This window comes from Siphateles boraxobius, unplaced genomic scaffold (assembly GCF_051911475.1).
Source record: "Siphateles boraxobius isolate OS27281-9 unplaced genomic scaffold, OSU_SipBor_1 6, whole genome shotgun sequence".
NCBI lineage: Eukaryota > Metazoa > Chordata > Actinopteri > Cypriniformes > Leuciscidae > Siphateles > Siphateles boraxobius.
This window is the reverse complement of record NW_027509186.1, coordinates 5177157-5192908: the sequence shown is the minus strand read 5'-3', so window position 1 is coordinate 5192908 and position 15752 is coordinate 5177157. Positions and strand designations below refer to the sequence as shown.

The window sequence follows — 15752 nt, the reverse complement described above, 5'->3', positions numbered from 1 at the left end:
AGGTATACTTGCCTCCATTCTCTCTCTGTCTGACTCCAGTGAAGAGCCTGTTAAAGCTGTGAATGTAGAGCCTGCTAAAGCTGTATCTTGCACTCACCTCCATTCTCTCTGTCTGAGTCCAGTGAAGAGCCTGTTCAATGAAGAGCCTTCTCAAGTGAAGTACATTTACCTTCTTTCTCCCTGTCTGAGTCCAGTGAAGAGCCTGCTCAACTGAAGAATACTTGCCTCCATTCTCTCCCTGTCTGAGTCCAGTGAAGAGCCTGCTCAAGTGAAGAATACTTTCCTCCATTCTCTCTCTGTCTGAGTCCAGTGAAGAGCCTGTTCAATGAAGAGCCTGCTCAAGTGAAGTGTATTTACCTCTTTTCTCCCTGTCTGAGTCCAGTGAAGCCTGTTAAAGCTGTGAATGAAGAACCTGTTAAAGCTGGGAATTGCACTCACCTCCCTTCTCTCTGTCTGAGTTCAGTGCTGAAGCCCCGTAGAACCATTGAAGTGAGTTATCCGCCGCTGTCCAGTCTGTTGCCATTGTTGAACCCTGTGACAGAAACAACTGAGCCACCACTGACCTGTCCACTCTTACCAGTCTGTGCTGAAGCCTCGCAGAGCTACTGAACCCAGGCGATACTCACCTTTCTATTGTCTGCATTGGAGGAAGGGAACCAGAGCTCACACAGTCACCCAACCTTGGGGGAGGAAGCTTGCACTGTTTTTAGAGACACTCATTTTAAATAAATAAAGAAACGTGTTAACTTTCAAATTCTTTTTGTCCGCCTTTTCTCTGGTGCAGGGTAACTCCTCAAGGTGGCGTGGTAGTTCGGGGGTGGTATGGATTTTAATTCCTTTCTATGTAAAGCGTTTTGAATAACTGTTTTATCCTTGCTTTTATTTTGTGATTATTTTTATTCCTTTCTATGTAAAGCACTTTGAATTGCCATAGTGTATGAAATGTGCTATATAAATAAACTTGCCTTGCCTTACCTAACAAAAACCTCAATATATGATGTATATATTTGCTAATCCCTGGTGAACCAAGGAAATGGTCATAGCATTTTCCCTCATGCAAGAGATTTTTTTGTTGTTTTTTAAGCAGCAAGCTATAATCGGATTTGACCCAATTTCCGGATGTCAGGATTTTATCAGAGCCTTTTTTATAACGCTTTATTTCAATGGTCCACTTTAGACATTCTACTAACTGTAAGTAACTTTGCAACTACATGTCAACTAACTGTCATAAGAGTACTAGTAGACTGTATGCAAAATATCTGCTAACACTTACCTTACCAAGTACCTTGGCAACTACAAGTCAATTTATTCTACTAACCCGAACCCTAACACTAACACCTAACCATAACCTAACAGTCTACTGACAGTCTACTACAGTCTACTAATACTCTAATGACAGTTATTTGACATGTAGTTGCAAAGTTACTTATAGTTAGTAGAATTTCTAAAGTGGGCTATCGAAATAAAGTGGAACCCCTTTTTTAAATCAGAAAAGCCACGTAACTGCTGCAAATCTCGGTAAAACTTTACAATAAGGTCTCATTTGTTAACATTAATAATGTATCAACTAACATGAACTAACAATGAGCAATATATTTGTTACAGTATTTTTTTATTTTTTTATTAATGTTAGTTAATAAAAATCATGCTGTTCATTGTTTGTTCATGTTAGTTCATAGTGCATTAACTAATGTTAACAAATACAACATTTGGTTTTAAAAATGTATCAGTAAATGTTGAAGAAGTATTGTTTGTGACGACTGAGACCAATCAGACACAATTATTTGTTATAGTTAACAAATAATATTTAAAACTCACTCTGGGATCCTTGGTCCTATCCCCCCAACAAGGGGGGGATTACCATGGTATACCAATCTTTGATTACCATGACCATCAGATAAGTTGGTTTTATTGCTTTTAAAAATGTGGTCACGTGGCCAAGACAGAGAAGACAGAAACAGACTTTAAAACAGACTTTGCTGCATTAATCATAGACAAACTGATCTATAAATGAAAATGCATCCCAGAAACTGTGTGAAAGATTTACTGTCTTGTGTACTATTATGTATTTGATACTACGGTATGTATTTTATTATACAACCAATGGTCAAGTCATCCTCATTTATATAGTGCTTTTAACAATGTAGATTGTTTCAAAGCAGCTTTACAGAGAAAAACATATAATTTAAGGTAACAGAGATTGGTTTGGTTTTATAGTGGTTCTTGAAAAATGTTTTTTCCAGCTAAAGTTAGTTTTGATTGATTCACATCCGTCTAAATGATCATTTGTTATTAAATTAGGGGCCGCTAAGACGACACCGTTCTCTCTAAACAGACTTTAAACGTGAACCTGTGATAGATGCTGATGGCGTTCACATGCGCATTAAGAATTTATTCTATAGTTATGTTCGTTTGAATATATGTGCGCAGGTTTGTAATTCTTACAAACCATGCCTAAACAAACTACTTGTCTTGTCTATAAATTTTGATGCAGAATTTTATTTTATCTTATCACTTCGGGTAGGTACGCGAACCAAAAAATTCCACAACGCTTTATCTGCAGAGTGGTATAGGGATCCTCCATAGGGAAAGGCTAGTTGGCACTTCAGCACTGCATTGTCATCGGGTCCAGGCGAAAGTCCTTCGTCAGATCTGGAAACGGCCTGGATCCGGCAGGCTGCGGGAAAACCTAGGGATAAACAAAGACACTAAAATTAGCGTAGATGCCATTCTTCTTATGATGTAACGAGTACATCATTATTTAATAGAAGTGTTCCCAGTTCCGGCTGACCTAATCTAAGCAGCCTAATATTGCATTATAGAAGTCTATAGAGTGTTATGTGAATGCTAGGTCAAAGAGATGTGTTTTTAGTCTAGCTTTGAACTGACAGACTGTGTCTGCTTCCCGGACAATGTTAGGAAGATTGTTCCAAAGTTTTGGTGCTAAATAGGAAAACGATCTACCGCCAGCAGTCGATTTAGATATTCTAGGTATTATCAACTGGCCAGAACTTTGAGATCGCAATAGACGTGAAGGGCTATAATGTGTTAAGAGCTCGCTCAAGTACTGGGGAGCTAAACCATTTAGTGCTTTGTAAGAAATCAGCAATATTTTAAAATGTATACGATGTTAATAGGGAGCCAATGCAGTGTTGACAGAACTTGGCTAATATGGTCGTACTTCCTGGTTCTGGTAAGAACTCTAGCGGCTGCGTTTTGAGCTAGCTGTAGTTTGTTTATTAAGCGTGCAGGGCAACCACCCAGTAGAGCATTACAATAATCTAGCCTTGATGTCATGAACGCATAAACTAGTTGTTCCGCATTTGTCAATGAGAGCATATGACATAATTTAGATATATTTTTAAGATAGTAAAATGCGGTTTTACAGATACTAGACACGTGACTTTCAAATGAAAGATTGGTATCAAAGAGCACACCCAGGTTCCTAACTGACAACAAAGACTTAACAGAGCAGCCATCAAGTGTTAGACGGTATTCTAGGTTATTACGTGTGGAAGTTTTTTGTCCAATAATTAGAATCTCTGTTTTTTCAGAATTTAGTAGTAGGAAATTACTAGTCATCCAATTTTTTATATCAACTATGCATTCCGATAATTTTGTGAATTGGTGACTTTCGTTAAGTTTGGAAGAAATATAGAGCTGAGTATCATCAGCATAACAGTGAAAGCAATTTCCATGTTTCCTAATGATATCTCCTAAAGGTAGCATGTACAGAGTGAAAAGCAGCGGTCCGATAACTGAGCCTTGTGGTACGCCATACTGAACTTGTGATCGATAAGACATCTCTTCATTTACTGCTACAAACTGATAGCGGTCAGTTAAATATGATTTAAACCATGCTAGTGCAATTCCACTAATGCCAACATAGTTTTCTAGTCTATTTAAGAGAATGTTGTGGTCAATGGTGTCAAATGCAGCACTAAGATCAAGTAACACTAATAGAGAGATACAACCACTATCGGATGATAAGAGCAAATCATTTGTGACTCTAATGAGAGCTGTCTCAGTGCTATGGTGCGGTCTAAATCCTGACTGGAAATCCTCGCAGATACCATTTCCTTCAAGAAAGGAACACAGTTGTGAGGATACTGCTTTTTCTAGTATCTTTGACAGAAAAGGTAGATTTGAGATCGGCCTGTAATTGACTAATTCTGTAGGATCAAGCTGCGTTTTTTTAACAAGTGGTTTAATCATAGCCAGCTTAAAGGTTTTTGGTACGTATCCTAGAGACAAAGACGAATTAATGATGTTAATAAGAGGATCTATGACTTCTGGAAGCAACTCTTTCAGTAGTCATAGCCAGCTTAAAGGTTTTTGGTACGTATCCTAGAGACAAAGACGAATTAATGATGTTAAGAAGAGGATCTATGACGTCTGGAAGCATCTCTTTCAGTAGTTTAGTCGGTATAGGGTCTAACATACATGTTGTCGATTTAGATGAATTAACGAGTTTGCAAAATTCTTCCTCTCCTATGGCAATGAATGAATCAAATTTTACCTCAGGGAGACTATAATGCACTCCCTGATGAGATGCTGTAGTAGACGGTTGCATAGTTATAATTTTGTCCCTAATATTATCAATCTATCAATAGAAGAAGTTCATAAAGTCATTACTGCTGTGTTTCTTGGAAACTTCTGGGCTTGAAGCTTTCTTTTTCGTTAGTGTAGCCACTTTTTCAAATAAATACCTAGGATTATGTTTATTTTCTTCTAATAGGGTTGAAAAATAAGCAGCTTTTAAAGCCTCTCTGTAAGCAATCAAGCTCTCCTTCCATGAAATCCGAAATACCTCTAGTTTTGTTTTCTTCCAGTTGCGCTCCATTTTTCTGGCTGCTCTCTTAAGGGCCCGGGTGTGCTCGTTGTACCAAGGCGTTGGACTATTTTCCTTAATCTTCTTTAAGCGCAACGGAGCAACTGTGTCTAAAGTGCTGGAAAGGAGAGAGTTAAAAGTTTCTGTTGCAATATCAAGTTCTTCTAAGCTATCTGGGATGCTGAGAGGATGAAACTGATTAGGAAGATTATTGATAAAGCAATCTTTAGTGGCAGAAGTGATAGGTCTAACATACTTGTAACATGGAGTTGGCTTTGCAGCCTTGGTTAAATGAAGTTTACACGAGACTAGATAATGATCTGAGATGTCGTCGCTCTGCTGCAGAATTTCAACAGCATCAACATTGATTCCATGTGATAATATTAGATCTAGAGTATGATTACGACAATGAGTAGGTCCTGACACGTGTTGTCTAACTCCAATAGAGTTAAGAATGTCTTTAAAAGCCAATCCCAATGCATCTTTTTCATTATCTACATGTATATTAAAATCACCAACAATTAGGACTGATCTGCAGTCAATACTAATTCTGATAGAAAGTCAGCAAATTCTTTGATAAAATCTTTATGGTGCCCTGGTGGCCTGTATACAGTTGCCAGCAGAATTCTCAAACTTGATTTATCGTTTACATTATATATTTTTACATTAAGCACCAACACTTCAAAAGAAGTATATTTAAAACGTCCCGGGTTACGTATGTAACCCTAGTTCCCCGAAGGGACGGACGCTGCGTGTAATCGCAGTGGGAACGCCTCCCAGCGTAATGCGTCTGAAGCATGAATGAAATCAGTCAAAGGAGAAAATGGAGCGTCACAGCAAGTGACGTCATTGACCAGGAAGCTATAAATATCCCCTGAATACACAAGCCGCCAGCTTCTAATGTTACTGAAGCAAGCGACCCAAGGGGATGCCGGGAATATGGCAGGACACGCAGCGTCCGTCCCTTTGGGGAACTAGGGTTACATACGTAACCCGGGACGTTCCCCTTCAGGGACTACCGCTCCGTGTAATCGCAGTGGGAACGCAATACCCACCTCCCCATACGAACAGGCCCCCGTCGTGTGTGACTAGGAGACACAAGCCGAAGAGAGAACCTAAGCCCCAGGAGTGGAGCTAAAATCGAGAGAATAAAACCTGACGAAAGTGTGCGGTGAGGACCAGCCTGCCGCATCACAAACGTCCTGAAGAGAAGCCCCTGAAAGAAGAGCTGTAGAGGCAGCCATACTCCTGGTAGAATGGGCCCTTACAGCCAAATGTGAAGGCTGACCGGCCGAAACGTAAGCGATTGAGATGGCCTCGACCACCCACTTGCTCACCCTTTGCTTAGATGCAGGACACCCCTTCTTAGGTGACCCAAAACAGACGAACAACTGTTCCGATTTCCTCCACAGGGCAGCACTGTGGACATAAGCATCTAAAGCCCTAACGGGACACAGCAAATTCAATTTCTCCTGGTCTGACGTCAAAAAAGGCGGAGGACAGAAGGCCTGCAGTACTATAGGTCTAACGGAAGTGGTTGGCACCTTAGGAACATACCCTGGTCTAGGACAGAGAAAAGCCTTAACCGAACCAAGAGCAAATTCCAGGCACGAGGGAACCACCGAGAGTGCTTGAATATCTCCAATTCTTTTTAGAGACGAGATAGCGAGAAGAAGGATAGTCTTAAGTGTTAGGAACTTTTCCGAAACTTCCTCGATGGGCTCGAAGAGAGCAAGGGAGAGACCCTCTAAGACAATGGCCAGATCCCAAGATGGTACCCTCGTGCGAACTGCAGGCCTCAGCCTCAGGGCGCCACGAAGGAAGCGTGATAAAAGTGGGTGTCTCCCGAGAGAACCTCCGCTTGAAAGGGCGTGGTAAGCAGCTAAGGCTGCCATGTACACCTTCAGTGTGGAGTGGGATAACCCTGTGGAGAGACGGTCCTGCAGGAAATCCAGCACTGTACCAACTGGGCAGTTAACTGGGTCCTGCTGGCGCTCTCTGCACCAAGAGGTGAAAAGTTTCCACCTTGCGGCATATAACTTACTCGTGGCGGGAGCTCTGGATTGGAGGATGGTCTCAACGACCTCAGTCGAGAGACCAGAGTCTACGCGTTGGGCCCCCTCAGAGGCCAAGCCCACAGCCTCCATAGTTCTGGGCAGGGGTGAAGGATCGACCCACTCGCCTGAGAGAGTAGATCTCTCCTGATCGGTATCTCTAGGGGAGAGCCGTCGAGGAGAGACACTAGGTCCGCAAACCATACTCGGGCCGGCCAGAACGGGGCTATTAACAGAAGACTGAGCCCGTCCCGGCGAACCCTCTCCAGAACTCCCGGGAGCAGAGTGATCGGGGGAAAAGCGTACAACCGTGTCCTCGGTCATGGATGTATCATCGCGTCCAACCCCAGGGAGGCTGGTTGGCTGAGAGAGAACCATAGTGGAAAGTGAGATGTCTCTCGGGAAGCAAATAGGTCTACCTCGGCACGACCGAAATGCTACCATAGGAGCTCCACCACCTCGGGGTGAAGACTCCATTCCCCGGCCTTGGCCCCTGCCTCGACAGGATGTCTGCCCCCTGATTTAAATACCCCGGGAGATAAATAGCTCTCAGAGAAAGAATTTTCCCCTGGGACCATAGAAGGATCTGACGTGCCAGTTTGTACAGCGGGCGAGAACGCAGACCCCCCTGATGGTTGATATAAGAGACCACCGACGTGTTGTCTGTTCGGACAAGGACATGGTGGCCCCTTAGGTCTGGGAGGAAGTGTTTCAGAGCCTGAAATACTGCCAACATCTCTAGACAATTTATGTGGCATAGACGGTGATGGTCCTTCCACAGACCCCGAGCTGGGCGACCACTCATGATCGCTCCCCAACCCGTGAGAGAGGCATCTGTCGTTAGCAAAACGCGACGACAAGGAGCTCCCCACACAGGTCCTTGGGACAGAAAGCAAGGATCTTTCCACATAACCAGGGCGCGATGACACCGTCGCAAACTCATGATCATGCGAAAAGGATCTCCCCTCGGGGAGAAACCCTTGGTTCTGAGCCACCACTGTAATGGTCTCATGTGCAGGAGGCCAAAGGGTATCACGTTGGACGCAGCCGCCATGAGACCTAACAGTCTCTGGAACTGTTTTACGGTGGAGGAGTGGCCTAGCTTGACCTGATATACTGCGGCGAGAATCAAAGCAACACGAGCAGGTGACAATCGTGCCTGCATCGTCGTCGAATCCCATACTACACCGAGAAAGGTGGTTCTCTGTAATGGAGAAAGAACACTCTTCTTGGCGTTGAGCCTCAACCCCAATCTTTTGATGTGAGCAAGAACAGCATCTCGATGCCGAACCGCCTACTGTTCCGACTGAGCTAGAATTAACCAATCGTCTATATAGTTCAGAATACGGATGCCCTGCAGCCTGAGTGGAGCTATAGCTGCATCCATACACTTCGTGAACGTGCGGGGTGACAGTGCTAGGCCAAACGGAAGAACCCGATATTGGTATGCTTCGCCCCCGAAAGCGAACCTCAGGAACTTCCTGTGTTGAGGGAGGATAGAAACATGGAAGTAGGCGTCCTTAGGATCTAACGCGTTCTGAACTGAATAGCGTACCCGTTCTTTATGATATTCAGGACCCACTGAGAAACATTGGGAAGCATTTCCCATTCCGCCAGGAACTCTACTAAGGGAACATCCCGAGTGACAGACGCAGCGCCCTGTAACGTACTGGCAGGAAACAGCTGGTCTGAGCACTCCACAACCCTCCTCAGAGGGGGCGAGCGTCCCTCGGGAAACCCGAGTCAGGGTTAGTAGAACAGACCCCTGAGGGCATCGAGAAAGACAGGGCACCGTGTTTTTGTGCGGTGAACTCAAGTCTTTCCCGATGGGGACCACCCTCAGAGTCCTGATGTTCAGCCCGTCAGGATTTTTTCGACGCGGCCTTCCTAGCGACAATGACTGTCCTCAGATCAGTCCTGCCCCGGGAAGGCCGCGCCAGAGAGCGCCCCGCCTCGTCCCTCCAGTCTCTCTGCGGGGGGGCACGAGACGCGACACTCCGCTTCTGCTGTGCTCTTTTGGAGGACGAACTCGACGGCTGGGACTGCCCACGTTCAGCAGCCCCAGTGACACGCACTTTAAGAGGGATGTACTTATGAAAAGCAGCTGCCTGTTTTTTCTCTTCCTGGAACCTCTCCGTGACAGAAAGAAGAGCGTCACCGAAGAGGCCCGCAGGCGAAACGGGTGCATTTAAAAGGAGAGACTTGTCTTTTTCTTTCATGGAGGTCTGACTCAACCATAAGTGCCTTTCTGTGGCCACCATGGCTGCCATAGGCCGACCGATAGATTTTGCGGTCTCTCTGGTAGCACGAAGAGTGAGATCGGCAGTCTGCCTGAGTTAGCTAATCATATCAGCGGAAATTTCCCCCCACTCACATGCATCTTTTAGCAGGTCGGCCTGATAGGCCTGCATCATAGCCATCGTATGTAGACAAGCAGCCACCTGCCCAGCCGCCGAGTAAGCCTTCCCCACCAGCACAGAGGTATTTTTTAGTGGTCTCGATGGAAGAGCCGGTGCTTTAAGTGAAGACGACGAAGCAGGCGAGAGATAGCTCGCGAGCGTCTCCTCTGCCTTTGGCATCGTCACATAACCATCAGATTTAGCACCAGAAATGTTACCATAAGCATTAGACTGATTTGTGTAAATCCTGCTAGAAACCGGTCTAACCCAGGTTTTTGAAACCTCAGCATGAAGGTCTGGGAAGAACGGTAGGCACCGGCGAGAAGGTTGAGGTGATGCAGACAGAAATCTATCGTCTAGTTAACTTTTATTTCTAGACTGCTGTCTATCAGCTGGCCAATCGATACTAAGTTTTTCAACAGCCAGAGATAACACATCCATCAAAACTTCATCATTTGCAGTATAATGTGGCAAACTAGTTTCCTCAGATGCAAAGCTTTCGACATCCAGCTCCTCAGAACTGGACAATCTTAAATCATCATCATCATGTGCCTCCACCCGGGCAGAAGTAACCGCCGCAGCGCGTGCTTCCAGAGCCGGGTGAGAGGCACTGGATCGCGCCGGAGAAAGCTGAGATAGGGCGGGGCCCGTCTCAACGTCGCCGGTGAGATCCATCTGCGAGCCCCAAGACAAGCGCCGCCGCTCTGCCTCAACAGAAGCGGGACCCGAGCCTCGGGGTGCTCGCAGCATACCGCTCTCCTCGAAGAGCGATCGCCGCGAGCGCAGAGTTCTCAGAGGAAAACGCTCGCAATGCTCACAATCGACTCCCTCGAGAGCCGACTGGGCATGCTGAACTCCCAAACAAGCCACACATAGCTGGTGTGAATCCCCACCCGTGATGTATCGTGTACAGGGGGAAACACACTTCTTATACTGCTCGCTAAAATTCTTTGGTTTTTATATATATATATATATATATATATATATATATATATATAGTGATAAACTCCTGACAGAACAGACAAACACAATCGAGATTTCAGTTCACACACACAGAGCGCTGTTGAAGTGACAGAAGCTGGCGGCTTGTGTATTCAGGGGATATTTATAGCTTCCTGGTCAATGACGTCACTTGCTGTGACGCTCCATTTTCTCCTTTGACTTATTTCATTCATGCTTCAGACGCGTTACGCTGGGGGGCGTTCCCACTGCGATTACACGCAGCGGTATTCCCTGAAGGGGAACTAGATTTTTGAGTGGTTTTGAAAATATTACTATAAATTACAGCAACACCTCCCCCTTTGCCTTTCAGGCGAGGTTCATGTTTATAACAGTAATCATGGGGGGTGGACTCATTTAAAGTAAAGTAATCGTCTGGTTTTAGCCAGGTTTCTGTCATACACAGCACATCTAGGTTATAATCTGAAATCATTTCATTAACTATGAGCGCCTTTGAAGTAAGGGATCGGATATTCAGCAACCCAAGCTTTATCGTTTGTTCATCTGTATTATATCTATTTTTTATTTGTTGAATATCAATTACATTTTTAACCTTAGATCGGTTTGGAAGTTTTTTGGATTTTTTGGACGGGGAACAGACACAGTCTCTATATGATGATATCTAGGTGAAAGAGGCTCTATGTGATGGGATTTATCTGACCTTGGTGACGCGAGGCCGCTAGCAGACGGTCGGTTTAGCCAGTGTGTCTGCTTCCTTGTCCTTGAGTCTGTTGTGGTTGACTCACATTGACAATGGTCAATGTAACCTCACCTATACCATGTTTGGTCTTTATAAACTGGTACTTTGAAGATTGAAATGATTGTGTATATGATATGCTGATAGCTGCGCAACATATTAGAATTACAAGAATCTTTCATAGTTTCTTCATCAGCAACCAATCCAGCTGCACATGCAAATGAGCATGCTTGAAACAGAGATCCACAAATCAAATTCTCCCGCTTGGAAATTCCACCTTATTGGTCTAGCCAACCCTGAGAGGTGAGACCTTTTTCAAGCCCCGTTCACACTACAAGCGACAAAGCGACATGATACCATTCATTTCAAATGGGGAGCAGGCGATTTCCGGCGACACGCGCGACACCGGCCGTTGGCGACCGGATGGGGCGTGTCTGGCGATGCGACAAAGTTGAGATCTGTTTAACTTTATGCTAATGAAGAGCGACTTTTGGGAGCACAACCAATAGGAGTGGAGCGGCAAGAAAACTGATTCGCTGTCATTGGATGTCATTCAAAAAGGCAGAGGTGGAAAGAGTAATAAAATATTCTGCTCAAGTAAAAGTACTACCACTTCAATGAAATTTTCCTAAAGTACATGTAAAAGTACCGGTCTAAAAATCTACTCAAGTAAAAGTAAAAAGTAGCTCATTTAAAATTGACTCAGAGTAAAAGTTACCGAGTTACTTTTTTAACAGCGGGGGTGGGGTGGGGGACCCTCCCGTGTAGGGTTGTAATGGTATAAGATTTTCACAGTATGGTAACGTCTCAGAAAATATCACGGTTTACAGTATTAATCAATTGTTAAATAAATAAACTGTATTATTAAATTATGGGTATTATTATTATTATCATCAGTTAAAATGACAGTTAAATTAATGAAAACAGGAATTTTTTTTGGTTGAACAAATGCTTTTATTATAACAAACTTTAAATAATTTGTTTGTTTATTAAAATTTCAATAAAACATGTCTAATCAATTAAATTCGATAATTAATAATGAATTAGATTAACAACTTATTTTTAACATTAATAATTTATTAAAATGTTTAAGAATAATATTGTCCTATGAAATATATTTTATTTAGAAAATGAATGTTTCTTTTTATTAGGGGTGTAACGATATTCGAACCAAACCGAAGAACCGCGATACAGAACCCACGATTCGAATGGCGATACTCTCATGGCATACCGAACACGCCCCGCCCTGCAAGCTACCCCGGCCCCGCCCAGCCCGGCTCATTGATTGGACCTGGAATCAGTGTTGCCAAGTCCGCTTATTATAAGCGACTTTGGGCTTGTTTTTCTGTAAAGTCGCTTACAAATATTGGTAGTCGCGGGTCGCGTTTTTTTTGGGCTTGTTTCTAAAGCGTACTTGCTTATTTGGACTTGTTCTCAGCTCGTTGTCAAGCAGATATTTTCTATATGTTATTTAAACGTAGGAGTTTGTCTTGCCTGTTCCCTCTGTCTCTCCCCTTTCCCTATACACAGAGTTTTTTCCCACCCACATCCTCGTTCTAATTGGCTCTGACCCAGATGGCAATGAGTACTAGCCAATCAGAGGCAGAGCAGGGCAATCGTTTTTTTTTTCTGGTTAGGAAAACGTCTGTGAGTGACGTTTAAATGAAAATACGTGCGAGGTACGACCGTCGCGACTGATGGTGACTGGACTGTAGGAGAGTTTTTATATATAAATTATATTTTAGATATTATAGATATAGATATTATAGTTTAATATTGTTTAACCCTTTAACTGTCACTCCCCCTTTTTTCGCATAGACATGAAAATCACTATTCAAACTTAAATGGTTGTAATTCAAGAATGCTTTGGAATATAGACCTATGGTTGGTCTTGTTTTAAAGAAGACATTCGCCAGATTATTGTTGTAGTGAAGTTTTATGAAATGATGAAAGTGAAACAGAAAAAAAGTTATACAAGTTTGAGTTTATGAAAATGAACAATGTAAAAATATAATTATTTATATTTTATATAAAATATATATATTACAAAATATATTTTACTCTAAAACTGCCAGAAAATGTAAGCCAAAAATCTGAAGAAGTTGTGTTCCAAATTTTAGGTTGATATCTCAAAAAATTAGCTTTCAGTAAGATTTTATTTGGCCGCAGTACCAACATTTTTCACTTGATGGACAGCCAAGCTTCATTACAGAAGAAAAATAAACTACCGTGTGCACAGTTTTACAAAACAAGGCACAGTTTACCAATCTGTCCACATGAATGTAAATTGACAATCTGTACCCACAGTTTAAAACTATCTGTCACCACGTATTGTAAAACCGTGCACACAGTTTATTTATTTTTCTCTTCCTGGAACCTAGGGGGGCTCCGTAGAAAAAGCTCTTTTACTGTCTATGTTTTCACGGGCCTGGTTGCTTTTTTGTCCCGCGAGATCTGGCAACACTGCCTGGAATGTGTACACAATGAATTCAGTTTTGTAGCCTAACCACCATTAACACCAAATAGCAAGCTCCGTGTTTTGTTAATTTCGATAATAAGCAAGGTGTAATCTTCAAATTCTGACTATTTGATCACAAAAATCAAACAATAAATGCCGTTTGGCGCTCTTTGATGTGGCGTGACAGATCGCTGTACTAGCTCCTCATTTCAAGCGGCAGCGCGGAGTAAACGCGAGTAAACGCGATCATCTCTTCCTCAGTTACAGAATAAACATGAATGGACACCTGAAGGTATGTTGAAAAATACAGTATACTTACTGAAAGGCATCATAACTCGTGTAATCGCTCAATCAGTGTTTCAGCAGCGCAAAGACGTCAATAAAATTGCATAGCTTGTCACCAGCCTTATATTTAACTCAGCAGGCAAGTGATTCAGTGTCCACAACTTGTTGGTTCCTAGAGAACCTTGCACTAAATAAATGCACAATATTATCCTATATATTATATTTTACTTAACCTGTTAATTATATCTTGATTATTTAATGTACGTTTAAAATATGTTTCATGAAAATGACAGCAACTGTGTAAATTATTATATTTCAATAACAAATTAGGGTAAAGTTAATGCAAAAACTGCCTTATGTTCAGTTTACATGTTTTCATACAATGTGTTGGGTGTTGATTATTATATCTAAAAAATAAATAGCATCTAAATTTAGGCTCTGTTGTTAACCTTTAATGTTATAGTAATGTGCGGCTCCCTATACAGCATTAGCAGATTTTTAATCCTTGCAAAACGTTTAATTGTAATTGAATTAATTTAAAGACAAAGACACCATTTTTTCATTAAACCACTGTTTACATTTTTTTTTTTGCTTTCTAAACCGAACCGAACCGAGACGTCAAAACCGTGGGAAAACCGAACAGTCAGTTTTGTGTATCATTACACCCCTACTTTTTATGATTTAATCCAAATATATTATCAAAAACGGTGGTAATCAAATGTAAATTTAAACTTGTGTCTTTTTATTTTTTGGGGAAGCGCTGCAAAAACAGATTTACTAAATTAAACTACCGACAAAAAAAATATTCCTTTAAATAATGTTCAAATAAAATGTATTATTATTGTTGTTATTATTATTATTTTGAGAAGTAGGCTACGTTCAATTGTATGCCTATATATATTTCTGTCATAATTTCTCCTAGTAAAACCGAACTTTTATTGTGACGGGTTGTAGTGAAGACCTGTTTCAAAGTGTATTTGACAATGGTTTTTCTCAAATAAAATTATGAAAATGCTCATTAGGCGTTCTCTCAGAGCAGCTCTGGAAATGTTCATGTATTCATATCCTCAAATTGTTTGTGAGACGCTGAAACACCATGAACGTCACGAGTACTTCAGTATGTAGTAGACAAACGCAGCTCAGCAGAACAAATAGGGTTATATATTTACATGCAGTATTTTTGTGCTTAGCTTAAATATTCACAGACCATGTCGCGATTGGATTTATTCTACTTTCCATGTATTCATCCATCCATTATTTTGCATGTTTTACGTGACATCTGCATTAAGTGAATTCCATTTTCATGACTTGATTCCGGGATTCCCTTTGCATCACGTAAATCGGGACATACCTTTATCTGCAGGAGGGATGGTGTCCTATATCCTGTTTTTGCAGCCACTTTGCGTCCACATTTTTTGCAAATTGGATATCTATCCTCGAGGACAACTACGCTTTTTTTCTACTTTTCATACTGGTCATAATTCGCTTGGCGCTTAGCTTTCAGCTTCAGCTGGGTCTGTGTCACCTTTTTTGCGCGTTTGTTCTCCCGCCCTTCAATCAATTCAGTAGTTTCCGGAGTGTGTGTTTTTTTTTTTTTTTCCCTTATATTATTATTTTTTACTCAGTAACGGATATGATTTCAAATGTAGCGAAGTACAATACTTCAAACAAAACGTACTTAAGTAAAAGTAAAAGTACAGATTTTAAAAACTACTTTAAAAAGTAGAAGTACACAAAAAAACTACTCAATTACGTAACGCGAGTAAATGTAATTCGTTACTTTCCACCTCTGCAAAAAGGCAACCAGTAGTGGGAACACCCACTACCGACCTCATCGCCAGCCACTGGCGACCTGCAGCGACGAAGTCGCTTGTAGTGTGAACGAGGCTTCGGGCTTTAAATTGCCCCTCCACAAGCCCTTCCTTCTCTTGGCCTTCTCTGGTACGTTCAGGTTGCTGTCCTGCGGGGCCGCACCAGGCCACAGACCCCAGGGCAGCAGGCCTTTACTCACAACCAGCCATGTGCTCAT

General features: G+C 42.3%; 1 pseudogene; it reads right to left on the bottom strand.

Moving 5' to 3' along the window:
- Window positions 1-2836: 2836 nt before the first annotated feature.
- On the bottom strand, window positions 2837-15752 carry LOC143715692 (uncharacterized; annotated as a pseudogene).